This window comes from Oreochromis aureus, linkage group 6, assembly GCF_013358895.1.
Source record: "Oreochromis aureus strain Israel breed Guangdong linkage group 6, ZZ_aureus, whole genome shotgun sequence".
Classification (NCBI taxonomy): domain Eukaryota; kingdom Metazoa; phylum Chordata; class Actinopteri; order Cichliformes; family Cichlidae; genus Oreochromis; species Oreochromis aureus.
This window is the reverse complement of record NC_052947.1, coordinates 39493630-39509728: the sequence shown is the minus strand read 5'-3', so window position 1 is coordinate 39509728 and position 16099 is coordinate 39493630. Positions and strand designations below refer to the sequence as shown.

The 16099-nt window shown below is 42.1% G+C and overlaps 1 protein-coding gene across 5 annotated transcripts in view; it reads right to left on the bottom strand.

Moving 5' to 3' along the window:
- Window positions 1–16099, bottom strand: part of kcnq5b (potassium voltage-gated channel, KQT-like subfamily, member 5b) — a 137789-nt gene that overhangs the window by 94767 nt on the left and 26923 nt on the right. The gene's annotated exons all lie outside the window — the stretch shown is intronic.

The following is a 16099-nucleotide window of genomic DNA, read 5'->3' as shown; positions in this document are numbered from 1 at the left end:
TGAAGAACCATTTCCAATCTAGTATCTTTAAAAATCTACCTTCTGCAAGTACTGTATTTCATGCATCTTGCACGCCAGCTGAATTACTGTATACCTGAGTACTGTGCTGAGAGAACTGACGAAGTTGATGAAGCTACGTTTCCAGATACAGGCTATATAGCCAAGTTACAGCTGGCCAGCTAATTGCTCTTATGTTGGCCATTACACTAGAACAACATTGTGTGTCATCTTATGAGTTACTGATGGCTAAGCTCAATACTTGGTTGCTAGTAAGATCATTTGGGATGCTAGCTAAGTATTATTAAAGTTTATATAAGGCTTGAGGCTAATGTCACTAAAACACAGTTAGCTAGCTATAACTTTGCAGTGCCACAGGAATCTGGTGATGGTCTGTAATGGTAGGAAAAGCAATACAAAATTGACCCAAAAAATTTGGATGAATTTACCCACCTTATCCACTTACTTTTGCTACATAGGCTAGCTTGGAATCTTTCCTTGTTAAAAAGACCAAAACATGTCAGATCAGATTTCATTATTTAAGTTGCATTACAGGCACTGGTAGTAATACCGTAAATGTTTAATACATAAAAAGTTGCCAGAAACATTATGAACCATCCAAGTCATAAAATGAAATTAAAACAAGTTTCACCAGACTAAAATGAACTAAAAAGGCTTAGATCTTTCCAAATAATGACATCTGAAGACTAATGCCTGCCAAATAATAACACATGCCCTATAGGGCTCAGCACTGACTGACTGCAGGAGTGAATTTATCCATTCTTTTTCTCCACTGACCTGTCAGAAAATCCTTATAAAACCAGGTTTATAAGCTCTGAACCAAGACAAGCAGCTTTGAAGCAAATCATAAAAAGACATAAAAAGATTTTATTTGAATTAAAATCTAATAAGCACTTTAAATAAATAAAAATAATAGGCAAAAAGGTACAAGACAACATACACAGTAACTGAAGGAACTAGTCATCCCATAATGCCCAGCAAATGACATCCTGAACCTCCCTGATGAGCTCCAAGACACCTTCAGGCAACTGGTCTTGTCAACAGTTGCTCAGTAAGGTTTGTGGATTCTACTGGTGTTACAATTCACACCAGCTAAGTCAATTAAAGGCACTGCAGAAAGTAATGAGCCATCAGGAACTAAAATCAACAATGGAAAATAGTTACAGAGTGAAGCATTTTCCAAAGAAGCATCTTCATATTCACTATAGAAATACTTTTAATTAAAAGTTTAACAGCATCCAGTCTAGGGCTGCCACAAACGATTATTTTGATAGTCGACTAGACACCGATTATTTTTGCGATTAGTCGACTAATCAGATCATGCATCCATTGGACGTAAAACGTACAGCTTATTGCACCAGCATGCGTCTGCTCTTATATAACTATCATTAGCTTACAGCTTTAAGTGTTTCAGGTATGTGCTAAGTAAAAATAAAGACAAGATGATAGTTTATTAAATTTTAATAAAATTTGCAGATTGTTTCGGTGAAGTTTAATAAACTCCTTGCTGTCTAAAATATAACAGGACACCGGAGTATATTCTCGAGCATCTCACACTTCTGATAATCAGTTGTCTGCTTGATGTTTATTCAGCTGTGTAAAAACTATAACTTAAATCTCAGCCAAACCGATTTACTCAGGAACAAATAAAATACTAAAAAAAAGCCAAACAATAACATTTTTAAGTTATCTAAGTGACTTATATATCATGTTTAACCTGAGTAGTGAAAGACAGCGGTGGGTTTGAAAACGATTTGCCGGGAGTCCGGTGTTCTCACGGGCTCTAGTGAGCCTTGCCCCCGGCTAGCTATCGAGCTGGTGGGTAACAGACGTCTCCAAAAACGTCGGAGTACTTTTGGTGTCTTGATAAACTGAGCAGATATTTGAAGTTTACACAGCTACATTCTCGCCTGAAAATATGTTAAACGTTTATTTTGTGACCCAGAAAGAATAATAAGAGTAATATTAAAACTAACTAGCTGCCGCCATTGTTGGAAACTTAGCTGGGCTGCGCTACGAATTCTGGGACACTGCTTCTACTTCTTCTTCTTCTTCTTCGGGGTTTAACGGCAGCTGGCATCCTTGTACATGCAGTGCTGCCATCTTCTGTTTCAGTCCGTTATTACACTCTTAAATCCTACTACTTATTCCTGCGTCTTTTGTGATCTTACAAAGCTTCAAACGACGCGTCGACTATTAAATCAGTCGCCGACGATTTTGATAGTCGACGTAATCGTGACTAGTCGACTAATCGTGGCAGCCCTAATCCAATCAACTGCAGGCCAACACAGAAACCAAACACGTTATTATAAAGAAATTCAAAAATAGCCAGCACACCACAGACATGCATGAAGGCCAGTCATGAGCAGATTCTTAAACCAGTCTAAACAAAGTGGAGCTAAATCCCTCAGCACCAGTCACTATTCCAGCTAATGATTCAAGCACCAACACTCAAACGCGTCCAGTATGACCAGAGTTCAACCTCGGCAAGCTGCTTGGCTGCGAGTGTGGATTTACAGCAGCAGTGTTGATAGTGTACACAGAAGCTGAGCAGCCCCAGTGGAGGGTTACCGAGGTCTGTCCGTGTGGGCTGAGTGTTAGAAACAACCCAAATGCTCAGTCAAACAAAGGCTTGCACTGTATTACAATCACAGGAGTCGTGCTACGATGAAGAAATAATGAAGTGTGAGGTAGCTGAAGTCTTCAGAGAGCGAGCACTACAAGGTAAGTGCAGCGGGTGCAGGAAGAGCTTGACTGTAGTTTTATTTCAGTTGTAATTGAGAGATCTGAACCCTGCTTTCTGCTTCATTCACGTTCGTACTTCCTCACACTCGATTTCACTGCTTCAGCATCTCTTTCTGAAGATGCGCTGTTCTCTGATGCGGGCTCTCTCCCTTTTGTTTGCACGACTGTCACATCATCCATTTGTCCTTCCCGGCTCCTTCTCTCATTCCCTCCTCTGTCTTTCCGTTTGTTGAACTATGCTCCAATTAGTTTGGCCCCACAAGGCAGTGCTGTACCAGTGAGGACTCTTTATAAGGGCATCTCCACACACAGCCACAGATTTACACACTGGGCTTTATTAGCCAGACACACATGAGTATTTCTGATTCACTTCCATAAAAGCAGCTCCTGCTGTACACACTTTTATAAGAAATATATGTTTCTACAGGAAGAAATATGCATGATCAACATTGCCATACAATGCCATGGTTCCGTTAGAAGCAGCAATGATAGCTGTGGTCTTTGCTTGGACTGGCTGTTATATTCAGTCACGGGGGGGTGCACAGGATATCATGTCTCAGGGGTCTGCCAGACGACAGATTGCAGGTTCTCGCTGTGCCTGCATGGTCTTCCTCCTACACTCTGAAGACATGCATGTTAGGTTAATTAGTGCTTCCACAATGAGCCAAGATGGGAGGTAGATAAAGTGCCTAAAGAATAAAGTGCCTTATGAACGTATGGTTAAGTCTAGCTTGTAGTGACTTGAGGTTTCAGTAAGACCAGAAAAGTGTTTTTTAACCACGTAGCCAAAGCGAAACCTAAACCTGACCCCAGACAGGTCGCTGGTTGCTGGATGGTTAATTTATTCAATTTCCTTCTCTCAGTTCTTTGTGAGGGAAACCGTAGCCGTGCAGGGAGGTGCAGGGGGGTGGGAGTTATGAGAATGTGACATGATGAGGAGCGGAAAACAGACCACAATCTTGCACAAAGTTTGCTTTAATGTAGAGCTGGTTGTGATGCTGTTTTTTCAAGCTGACATGAACAGGTCAATGGCTTGTTATTAAAGGATACAGAGCAAACTGGATGTCTCAGGGTTTCAGCTAGCCTCGGTTTGAGGTAGGCCTTTATGGCAGCTATGACTGTACACCATCTTCGTGGATCCTCGTTTTTAATAAAAGAGTGTAGGCTCATTTTAGTTGTTGTTTTTTTTCCTCCTTTCTTTATCACTCCTGTACATCTGGTCTCAGCAGATACATTTAGCTATTAATACACATAATTTTAACAAGTTTTATGGTTGTCTGTTGAGAGGGTTGCAACAATGTAAGGCAAAGTTAATGACAGTGGTCCTTAAAGGAAGGAAAAGGGTTTCAATCAAAATCCTTTCATGAACTAAAGAATGTGTAAAAGTAATTTTTACAATGAAATGAAAAGGAAAAAGAAAAACCTTTAACCTTTAAAAAGATCAGTCTTAAATAACTGAATCATGCGTCATTGTTAACAAATTACAAGCGAGAGAAAAAAGTCAAGGAGTTCTTGTTTTGTTTTGTTTTTTTTCCCAGTGAATCATTTTTCACTTCTGTTTACATGTGAAGCTGCTACCTGCACCACCAGCGAAGCAGAGACCAGCCTGAGGTGTAACAGCTCCACAGGCAGAAAGGCCCCTTTTTAAACACCTCTGATGTTGTGTGACAGACAGACAGCTGCATTTACCTTTATTTCAATAGCTATTCAATAGCGCTCCTCTCAGGTCCAATCAAGCAGGCTGAAAGGCTGCAGAGGCTGCACTTAAAGCAAATCTACATGTACGCTGAGTGGTACACACAATGCATTTATTTTGCTTGCGGTCGCATGTTCGCTGACATCTTCTATTTTGTGCACTGATCTTCTTGAATAATATAATTACTGAGCAGTGGAAGGAGAGCAGGGAGAGAAGAACACTTGCGGTGAGGAGAATGAAAAGACAAATTGCAGCAGAAGGACTGAACTATTTGCATGCCAGTCATGCCTCCATGTTTTTCTTCCTCAAATAATTTAAAAGCTACTGTGCTTCTGCGGTCGGTCGCACAATCAGCACGAGGTATCGATGCATATGATTGAGTACACTTTACTAACAAACAGCTGGAGGTATGTCTGTAAACCTCTAATAACAAGTGGGGTGGCACCATTTTGTCAAAGGGTGTCGCCACATTCACGGCAGACAGTGACATCATCACTGCTGGAAACCAGAGGCACTGTCGCCTTTCCCGTGAGTTCACACTCTATTTGTGTCTTCAGCTGCACTCATTTGTCCTCATAAAGCTTTAATGGTGAGACTGAAAAACAATAAGTGCTGCATCAGTATCAGCTCCGAAGCTGGAAGCGTACACCTGCACGAGCCTCTGATGTCTCATTTTAATTACAGATAGCGTTTTATCGGCATCTAAAGTTACAGTGGCATTAAATATAATTCAATTCAATTAGACAGCCTCTTATGAGCAAGCACTTGGCGACAGTGGGAAGGAAAAACTCCCTTTTAATAGGAAGAAACCTTGAGTAGAATCAGGCTCAGTGAATCAGTCTGAAACACAAGTTTCACACAGGAAGTTAAAAAAAACTGCACTCAGCTACAGCTACATGCTGGACAGATGGATGAAACAGGGGAACTATCCAAAGAAGCTAAAAGTAGTTTTTGTACCAGGGTGTAAAAACATGGTTATTTCTAAGTAGGACAATTAACATAGTGGTGGGATTAGTGAAAATGGTGGTGGCTTAAAAGTATCTTGATTAAGTTTTGGGCAAAACCCTCCTTGATGTTAGCGCACAAGACTCCGACTAAACTATGAAAACTGCACCTTAGATACATTTTGCTTAAAAAAAGTTTTCTGCCATTTTAGATGTAGTTTTTGTCACCATGTGCACGTTCAAGGTCTTTTTCTCATTAGTTTCCTTTGAATTTATTTACCATCTTTATAAGTATGTTCCAAAAAATATGGACATCAGTAAAAAGAAAACAAAATGAAGAGTCAAAAACCATCTGGAGCTAAACTTTGCAGTGAGCCAAAGAACATTTAACGGAGACATTTTAACATAAGAAACTCTAAGTCAAGGTCCTGCTCACAGAGTTGGTAAACTCCACTAACGGGAGAGGTTACAGCAAACAAGCCAACAGGTGAGGAGCATTGTTTATCACAAACAGCTCTTCAAAGTAGCTACATGGATAAAGGATAACTGCATTCAGTTCATCACTCAGGGCAGCTTTGTATGAATCTGCAGCAAACCGTACTTCTGAGGGTACAAATGGACTAAAGCAACAAAATAAACTTGACAGCCTAACAAAGCTCCTGGATCCCTTCGCTGCGTCACCCATCTATACCATGAGGTAGCCTCTGAAAGCTGAACTCTTGACAGGACGTCTCCAATTGGATACTAACTGTTACTCTCTGAAATGAGACTGTGAGATTTATTAGAAGCTATTTTTTGCTGTGGACTGCCAACCAAGAGAGAAATCACGCGCTTGTGGAGTGGGTATCAGTAGCTGGAATCCAACCAGGAAGAGCAGAACTTTTTTGGCGTTTGCCCTCGTCGAGCAACTTCTCCTGGAACTAACGGACAGCATCTTGGAACCTGATCTATAGTGTTCTTAATACATCACTGGTTACCAGCCAAATGATTTTTTTTAAATATATAATTGGTGGCGGCAATATCTGCTGCACAAATTTGTTTTTCCTTTGGCTCCTAATGTCTTGCCAGATTTCATGGATGTCCTGCTAATTAAAAAAAGGAAAGAAAAAAGGAGGAGGAGGAAAGACTGTGAATATCTGTGGGAATCACTTTTCCAGAAAAAGTTGGAAGAAAGAACATTCGGTCATCATGTCTCTAGAATGACAGCCTTAAGATTGAAGCTTTTATTAAAACTAGTGTTTTTGGAATATTTTTTAAGGGGGGGGGGGGGCGTACTACCACCTCCATTGATTTCATTCTTGGGCTCTGGAGCACCTTTGCATGACTTTAAATAATCCTCATTTACCTTATACTGGGCCTTCTGCAGGACCCCAGTTCATCCTCTGAGGTGAGTTGTTACAGCTTGAATTTACTCAACGTTTTCATTTAGCTGTACTACATGATCACACAGCCGTATTCAGTCGTATTCATATGTTATTGTTTTATTCGTTAGGAACATAAGAGGCATACTCTTTAACACACTGTGTGTTGCACATGGATATATTGTGGAAAAATGTGTAAAACATAAGATTGTTACGTTGCTGTAGGACACATCAGATTATGTTTAATGCCCCCAGTCAAATTTGTGTTAAACCTAACCCACCCAACCCTAAAACTTTATTAAACTGCAGCATGTAAGTAGTTGATTTGGCCGTTTGTGCTCCATGTAGATTTTGTTTCATTTTGGGAGCGAGTCCAACTATCTGGGAGCCTCGCTAGAACGAGCCTGATCTCCATCCTTCTCAGAGCTCAGATACAAGCTGAAGTTCTGTGTGTATGTGGCGCTGCCTTGTACTGAGCAACAGGAGAAGTTACACAGCCAGAAAGTCTGTGCAGTGACATCACGGTGGATGGATGATGGATGGGTCAACAAAACACTTCAACTGAGGGGATTATCTGTTTCCTGTTTCAAACACATAGTCCAACCGTGCCTTAACCATGGCTTCATGTTCCACTAATACATTTAAAATTAGAAAGTTTCCAGTGCTGGAAATGTTGTCTCAATCCATCTGGATTTTCATATGCAGATATTTGTGTATGCAGACTAGCCCAGGAGCTGTAGCCTTGACACTTTTCTTAGATGATAATAATTAGTAACTGAAGGTTGGGTTTGCTAGTAAGATGCATATCAAGCAGACATTTCCTTAGAAAGAATAACAGAGTGATTTGGGAGTTTAAATGGAGGCTGCTGTACTCTGCGTACATTTCTTTTGCACTTTCAGCACCAATCCAGTCCGTTTCTGGCTGTGCCTCCTCTTTGTAATCCTTTGCTGGTGGGGAAGTCTACTGTATTTCTCTCCTTTTTTCATGCACAGAGCGCATATTTGCATTTTATGACATTATGCTAATTTCATAGCAAGCCGCAGCTCAATGTTCAATACACAAAAACAGAATTTGTCAGAGAAGCCAGCACTGGGTCTTTCTGTTGCACACTTTGTGGTGCAGCTTGAAGGCTCCATGCCGTGAGCGAGAGAGAGATAGACAGAGTGGGCATTCATCCTCTCAACATCCACAGCCTTAATTAGAAGCCTAATTACACAGGGAAATGGAAAGCCAGGGGAGAAAAGAAGGAGGGATGGAAGAGGCAGAGAGAGGAGAGATGGCGAGGAGGTGGTGGCGGCGGGGGTTCATGCTTCAGAATGGCAGTGCTCAAAAATAGTTCCCCGCCCTCTAACTCCCCCACCACCACCGCCGCCACACTTTTCATCTGCACCATGTGACCTGCCAGGGGACCAAAAACATAACAGCTGCAGAGGCTGCTGAGGCGGGCCCCCATGCCTGAGTCAACCTTCCCTCACTCCCTCGGTTCCCAGTTATACCTCCATAATACCTCCGCCGCAGACTTTGATGCTGCTAAACGCTGTCGGTGTGTCCCAGGTGTTCTGAGATTCATATTGCGGCTTCATTTTGTCAGGAATTTTTTATTACTTACTTAATTTGGCTGCAGTCAGTTTCCCGAGTGGATTTAAGAGGCTGCTGTTTAAAAAGGTCTAGTTTTTGTTCATTCTCTGTGTTTTTATTATAATATGGAGAATATTTTTCTCAGGACAAGATTTCTGAAGATCAGAACCCAAACACAACAGTGTATGAAGGCAGTGATCTCACAGTCATGTAGACCTCCAAAGTCACTGATGCATTGATGCACTGATGCAACCCAGCTAGTGCAGAGTTTGAAATGCACTAGCTGGGTTGCAAAGCTGCTTGCAAAGACAGCAGCTGAAGCAGCTTAACTGATGTAGAGGGTTATAAGCTGAGCCACTGGTTTTTGCAAGCTGACTCTAATCAGCCAATCTGCATTTTCAGTCTTAATGTGTCTAAGGTTTTTGATGAGAACCTTTCAAACCACTAAACCCCAGCAGAAATTTCTGTTTGTGAAGGCCACAGAATTGCAAAATACATCTGAAAAACCTCCCTCCTTTTCATGGGAACCATTTTTTTCCATATAAAGTCTATCTATCAAAACTGCCCAGAAAGGGAAGTCTGGACTTTCTGGTCTGGTCTAAAATATTTCAAAAACCACTCCTTCAGTGTTATGTGCACCACATCCTGCCTCAGCTTTAAAGAGCTTAAAGAAGAATCACATATACCCCAAGTCCAATCTGACAGTACAAATAGTTTCAATTACAGTTTTAAAGTTTTAAGATGTCAGTCTTTTAATTTTTTTAATCACAAAACCAATGGGTAGCTCCAAAACCTCAGCGAGCAGTTCACAGACAAACTTTTTATTCCCCCCCTCCCTCCGTGAATCGCTACCTTATCATGACAGAGAGGTTTGTGTGTCCCAGGGATCCCAGGGGCTATGTTGTCACAGGGGCTTTTTGCCCCCTGCTAGGGTCTCAAATGGCAAACTGGTCCTGGGTAAGGGGCCAGACAAAGAGCAATTCAAAAACCCCTATGTGTGAAAGACCTAGGAGACAGTTCACACTGCCTGGGATAGGGTTGCCAGGCCCAGGGAGGGTGCTCGAGGGTGAGTGCCTGGTGGCCTGGCTGGGCACAGACCGAAAAAGGGACATGGGCCCACCCTCCTTGCAGGAGGCACCGTAGGGATCGTGTGAAATGTGTGCTGGGCAGAGACCAGGGGCAGAGACCCTGGCAAACCAATCCTGAACGATCAAGACTAGCCATTGGGACATGGAACGTCACCTCCCTGGTGGGGAAGCTGCCTTATTGAGTGCGTGAGGTGGGGAAGGCACCAGCCAGGTATAGTTGGGTTTACCTCAACGCATAGCTTGGGCTCTGGAACCAGTCTTGTGGGGGATCGGCAGGCGTATGTTCTGGACACTTGGGTAAAGAGAAGAGTTGAGCTTTCAACTGATCACCATCTGGTGCTGAGCTGTCTGCGAGATCCTCAACTCCCACCCACTGGTACGTGTTCCGTAGAGGAAGCAGAGTCTGGGAATAAGAGGAACGACTCATCCATCACTGGAGGTAAGGCCACTGAGGCAGTTAAACAACTCCGTGGTGGCAGGGCCCCTGGTGTGGATGAAGTTCTCTCTGAGTTCCTGAAGGCTTTGGACGCTGTCTTGACTGACACGCCTCTACCATTTTGCGTGGAGATCAGAGGCGGTACCTCTGGATTGGCAGACCGGGATGGTGGTTCCCATCTTCAAGAAGGGGGATCGGAGGGTGTGTTCCAAATAATAGGGGATCACACTTCTCACACTAGGAAGTGCCCGGCAGGGTGCTGGAAAACTCTCCAGAGGGAAATCTGGATTATTCAGACTTTGTCTTTCCAGAAATTATTTACAAAGTGTTTTAAAATGTAGCATGCACCACAATCAATCATTAATCATCTATACAAAGTTATCAAAAAAGTCCCTGTGACGCAAAATTCTCTGATAAGAACTATTCCACAACAGTAGAACAAAGGTTTTCTTTTACTGTGATGTTGTGGAAAGGAGTTAGTGACAGGGGGTTATTGGTGAAGCTGGTCTGGGATGGATACTTTGAACAATCTGCTGTATTTAGAACATTTTATCTTCCATCAGGCAGCTTGTTCTGACAAGGAAATGAAGCCATTACACTCAAGCAGACTTCACTGACAAAAACAGTAATTTTGCCTGACAAAACAGGGGCTGTTGTTCATCTGCTGTTGCCCATTTCAGTTTGTTAGTTTGTGTTATTATGTGGCTTTGGTGTTTTATTGGTTTTAGTTTGGATCAGAACCACACACTTTACGTAACACAGACGTAGCTTAAAAGACAAGTAAGCCAGATGTTTAAGTGTCTCACCTGCATTCATTTTATAGACCATAAGAGGGAACTACCCATGAAAGGACTTCCTGCACTGTAGGACTCCATATGAAAACATCGTTCTAACTCGACATCAATAAACACTTCCCTGAGAAGTTTATGGGCTCAGGCACTCATTTCAGGTCATATTCAGATGGCTACCTCCATCTTTTACACCATCTGTGATGGTGAATTGCAAAAGTTACAGGAAGGAGATCAGCATCAGATTTCTTCGTTGGTGCATTGTTTTCACTAATTAAATAACTCTGTCAGCAACATTATCTCCCGGTCATGATATTGTGGCAAAAAACTGAACCGTGGACAGAAAAACGTTGATTGAGATCCAATCACACAAAGAAATGTCCAAATATAAATAATAAAGGAATCAAATTCATGTGTCTTTGTTTTTTAATCCAACATTTAAATTGAGAACTAATGCCATTACTCCGTTCTCCATTCTCAGTTCCCGTTTTCTTACATATAAAGCCAACTGTGTTCATCTTCATGTAAATTCTGTCTCATTGGCTGCACGATGACGGTTATCTGGACTTTCACAACCATCACCAGCAAGATGTGAGACCTGTAATATGAGAAGTTTAGCTTCCTGTTAGAGCTCAGTAGGATGTTACCCATGTGGTGTACGTTTCTTTTCTTGATGTTCGCAATCAGATTCTTGAACACACAATTTATCTTGTTAGACCAGGTGTAGGGAACTCCCGGTGTGGGGAACGATGTCCTGCAAGTTTTAGATGTCTCCTTGATCCAACACAGCTGATCTAAATGGCCAAATTACCTCCTCAACATGTCTGGTTCTCCAGAGGTCTGGTAATCATTTGATTCAGGTGTGTTGACCCAGAATGATGTCGGAAACCTGCAGGACACCGGCCCTTGAGGCCTGGAGGTCCCCACCTCTGTGTTTGTCTAACAAGGACGTCCAGGCAAGAAGAACACTGATCCAGCAGTGAAACTATGTCCCAGTGTTGGCATGACTTTTATTTTGGAGCCAGTTTGCTACATAGATTAGACACTGAGAAAATACCACCGGCTAACAGTCACTGGTGTCACTGCTGGAGCAGTGCAGTGCCTCCGTCCTTCCTTAAAGGCCAGAAAGCCCCTTGAGATTAAAATGTCTTTATCAAACAGACACACCATTACAATGTTACAAACTGCATCAATATCTCAAAATGTCACTTGTTTTTTTTTCCTGCATACAAACTACTGTTCAAAGTATCTACTCATACTACAACATGCATATGAAGCATGTGCTGTATGTTTCTAATTGCGTACAATGGTGCACGTACAGGAAATGACAGCCCACAGCAGATGAGAGAGTGTAAATAGCTGCATGTTTCCCATACATGTGACTGCGAGGAGCAGAAAGACTCATCTTAAACTGGCTGACCCAGCAGGCTCCTGATCCTGCACTAGCTGCTGCTGACATGTCCTTGAACAAGACGCTATACTCCTGCTAACTCTGACAGGAGCACTGCTCAGCGGCTGACCCTGCACTTTGACCTCAGGGTACCAAAAACAGCACGGCTACATCCAAAAAGCATGTTCCAGTATACCACATGAAAAACACCGCAGTAGTGTGTTTAGCAGTTTGCTGAATATTTCTATAAAACATCAGCAGAAAGGTGAAGAGGCTGCTGTTTGTTTTCACGCTACGCTCTCACACTTCCCATTAGTGTAAATAAAAAGGTGGCAATAGCTCGAACTAGCAGATGAAAACATGAATTTTTTGCTCGACTTTTTTCCCGCCCCTCTACCTGCTGTCCTGCATCTCGAAATCATTGAGGCTAGGGGGATAATCAGGGCTGAGGTATGTGGTAGGTGGGGGTTGTCCATCCGTCTTATGGATATATGGATATATATCTCCCAGTCACCTTCTGCAGCCAGTAACGCCCACAGACCAGAATGCAAAAGCCACAGCCGGTCCTATGGAAGTCAAGCAGGTGAATCACAGTGAATGCATGTGTATAAGCGGTCATGTGGTGTGTGGACAGATGGATGGATGGGGATATAGATTAGATGTGTGGGCTTTAAGTGTGTGTGAGTGTTTATGCATGTTCCTGATGGGCATGAGTGTTCGCCGAGTACCTTTGTTTTGTTTATATGGTCCATTTAAGAGTGTGTGTGTGTGTGTGTGTGTGTGTGTGTGTGTGTGTGTGTGTGTGTGTGTGTGTGTGTGTGTGTGTGTGTGTGTGTGTGTGTGTTTGTTCATCTTAATGCAGTTCAGTGTGTGTGAAACAGCTGATAGGTTCAAATTTAAAGCGTGACGGTGAGTGTGTGGGAGAAGAGATGAAGGCCAAGTGGCCTGCCAACCCAGGCAGCTGCCGTTCACACTCAAATCACAGAAATCACTCTTAACATGATCCTCCATCTACACCAAGAAATTGCCTCCATCTCATGGATCGCTGTGGCTTCTTAAAGATTAGCTGCATATAGTGTTTGTATTAAAACAGCAAGACAGTTTCCAAGAGCAATATAATTCCGGTTTACATTACTACCACTCCCGTTTTGGGTCCATCATGAAGCTATCACAGCTTAAAGTTTCTTTAAAGCAGGGTTTGGCAAACCCATTGGAGGTGTAACCATTCTTTAAAATCTAGGATTTGGATAATACCTTCATTTTTGGAACATGGCCTTGAGTCATTACTCTTTAATTTTAGACCCGTCCTCATTTTCAGTCAGCCTGTCTGAGCTGGATATGATTTGTAAAAATCTTTAAAAAAAATAAATAAAAAATGCAGATATGTGATGTTTTCTGAATGTTTGGTAAGTTTCGAATATGTTCAGAAATCCTCCCTTCCATTAAAATCACAGATGACATCGATTAATTTATAAATGGCACATAATACTTATTCAAGTAAAGGTTTAAATATAGCGTGAGATTAGTCAGCTCTGATTCTCGGTCTTGATTGAAACAAACAAGAGGACAGAAGAGTAGATCATTCCTGACTCAGCAGGAGGAAGATTAAATCATCCATTAAATCATTTTAGAATATAAGATGTTTATGTTTGTTTAGTATAACACTGAGGGCCGTGGGAGCAAATTTCAAATTCCTGTGTACGATCTGTGCATTTGGCTTTTGAGCCCCTGAGAGTCTCGCTGTATTGTGTTCTGTATTTAACTGTTACTGAGTGTTTGTTTTTTCACCTTTTCCTGTTTTGTATGTTACTGTTGAACTCTAGTATTTGCTCTGATTGGTGTGTTCCTAATGAACCAGCAAACCTTACCTTGAAAACTCTGTCTGGAAAACTTTAATCACAGATAAATGTGGTGTAGAAATTCAGCCTTAGGCGAGTCTCTGTATACTTAAAATACCAACCGACATTTAAAAATGAAATATTGTGTTAATGAAAACACAATGTCCTAAAAATGTTCAGTCCTTTTTCTGAGCATCTGTGGTACCGTTATGGATTCGCTCACCACTTCCCTTCCCTCCACTCGTTCTGATTTTACTAAATACAAACACTGACTTACTGATAGCACTTCATTATCTCTAAACTAGACATCCAATAATATCATTGAAGTGAATTCTTTTAATCATGTGGAGAAAATCTAATATGGCAACAGCCCTAAATGCCACTTAGGGTTAGCCTATCCAGCCTTTGATGGAGTCAGATTTCCAGTTTGAATTAATGTTTCTGTCCACACCCGTCTGCAATGCCCACTATCGTAGCAGGGACATCAAACATCTGGCCCACAATCCAGAAGGGGCCCGGTAAATGGTCTGCTAGGTACAAAAACTGCAAACGCTGAGGCCTTTTCATCCTGTTTTATAGCAGGAAGGTTTGCGCTGCAGGTCACTAAGAATGGATTACGTCCTGAGGCTGTCCAAGCCTCGTATCACCAGTTCTGAAGACCTGACATCACTAATGGCCTTCCATACTTCACCAAAACTAAGGTTGGGTATTTTTTAACGACACAAACCACCTGAATGTGGAAAATGTGGGATGTATTGCTGAAAGGGACATCTCAGGCTGTTCATCAGTTTTATGAAGATGAAGGTTTTCTGAACGTACTTTGCACTAAATAAAGAGAAACAATTTGCAGCTCTGAGTTTCACATTGGTGGTATGCGATAAGTAGGCTGGACAGGTAAACCTAAGACCAAACTGGGTTGTTTTTGGTCCACAACCTAAAGTGAGTCTAACACCTCTGGATTAAAGAAACCATGGAGAGAACATAGAGGACAGAGAACGTGTAATAAATGAAGACGTGCGCTATTTGACGGCCTTCTCCTCTTTTTTAATCCTGGGCGAGTGTTTCGTTGCGTTGGGAACATGCCTTCTCCTTGGGATGTTTGTCTGCGGAACAAAACCGGGATTACACACGAGGGCTGTTTTTAACTAGTCCTCTGTCTCCCAGTTTAATTACAGAGAAGCCCATAAGGACACAACTTCACACTGGGTTTACAACACTGTTAAAGATAAAGCAGCTTTTTCTGCAGTTCTGATGAACCTTGCTTACAGCTTCACAACAACTTAAAAGTTTATAACAGCAAATTAGGTAACTACAAGAAGCTAGTTTTCAGGTCTTGAATACATGTAACGGTGCGTAAAACGGTGCATTTAACAGTTCACGGCGGTAGTTTTACAGCTCGATTCGCCCATGTGTCTTCGAGACACTTGCCCGCAAAGGCGCGGCGCTCCAGTCCTTGTAAACGTCTGTAAGAACAGCGGGTGGGCCGAGCTGGAACGGCTACAGTGGGAGCGTCATTAAGTTACAGAGGGGGAGGGCGTGATATGATGCAATTTTATTCATTAGTGGTCTGATGGATGTTCAGCTGCCTGTGATTAGGAGGGGTAAACAGCAGCTGTTCGCTGGAGTGAAAGTTGTTCCGCCAGGGAAGGTCATAACTCTGTCCACACTGGGAAAAGAGAGGCTGCAGCTCAGAGCAGGAAACAGCTGATTCACGGGGAGAAAGATGAGCGCAACTCCACGACTGAGCTCACGACCAGATTCCATCATTGAGTGATTCAGCAACCACAGCATGAGTTACTACAGCAGGTATTTTTATTTGATGAAAAAATAAATAAAACTATAAAACGTTCACTGTCAATCTGAACACTGCCCGCTGCAGGTGTGAGTCGACAGGTGTCGTTCTCTCTGCAAACACATGGCTTGAAAGGTTTGGAATGAATGAAAGATAAAACTTTGTTGGGATGCCGAATGGTGTCGGAGCGTTCTCTATTGGAATGATCTTCCTCTTCACATTAGATCATCTACATCGGTGGTGGTTTTTAAATCCACATTAAAAACTCATTTTTATTCCTTGGCCTTTGACTCAGTGGGCAACTGACACTGTTATTTTATTGTTATTTATTTATTTTATTTATTATTCTTATTGCATTTTTTATATTTCTGCTGTACAGCACTTTGGTCAGCCATGTGTTGTTTTTTTAAAGTGCTATATAAAT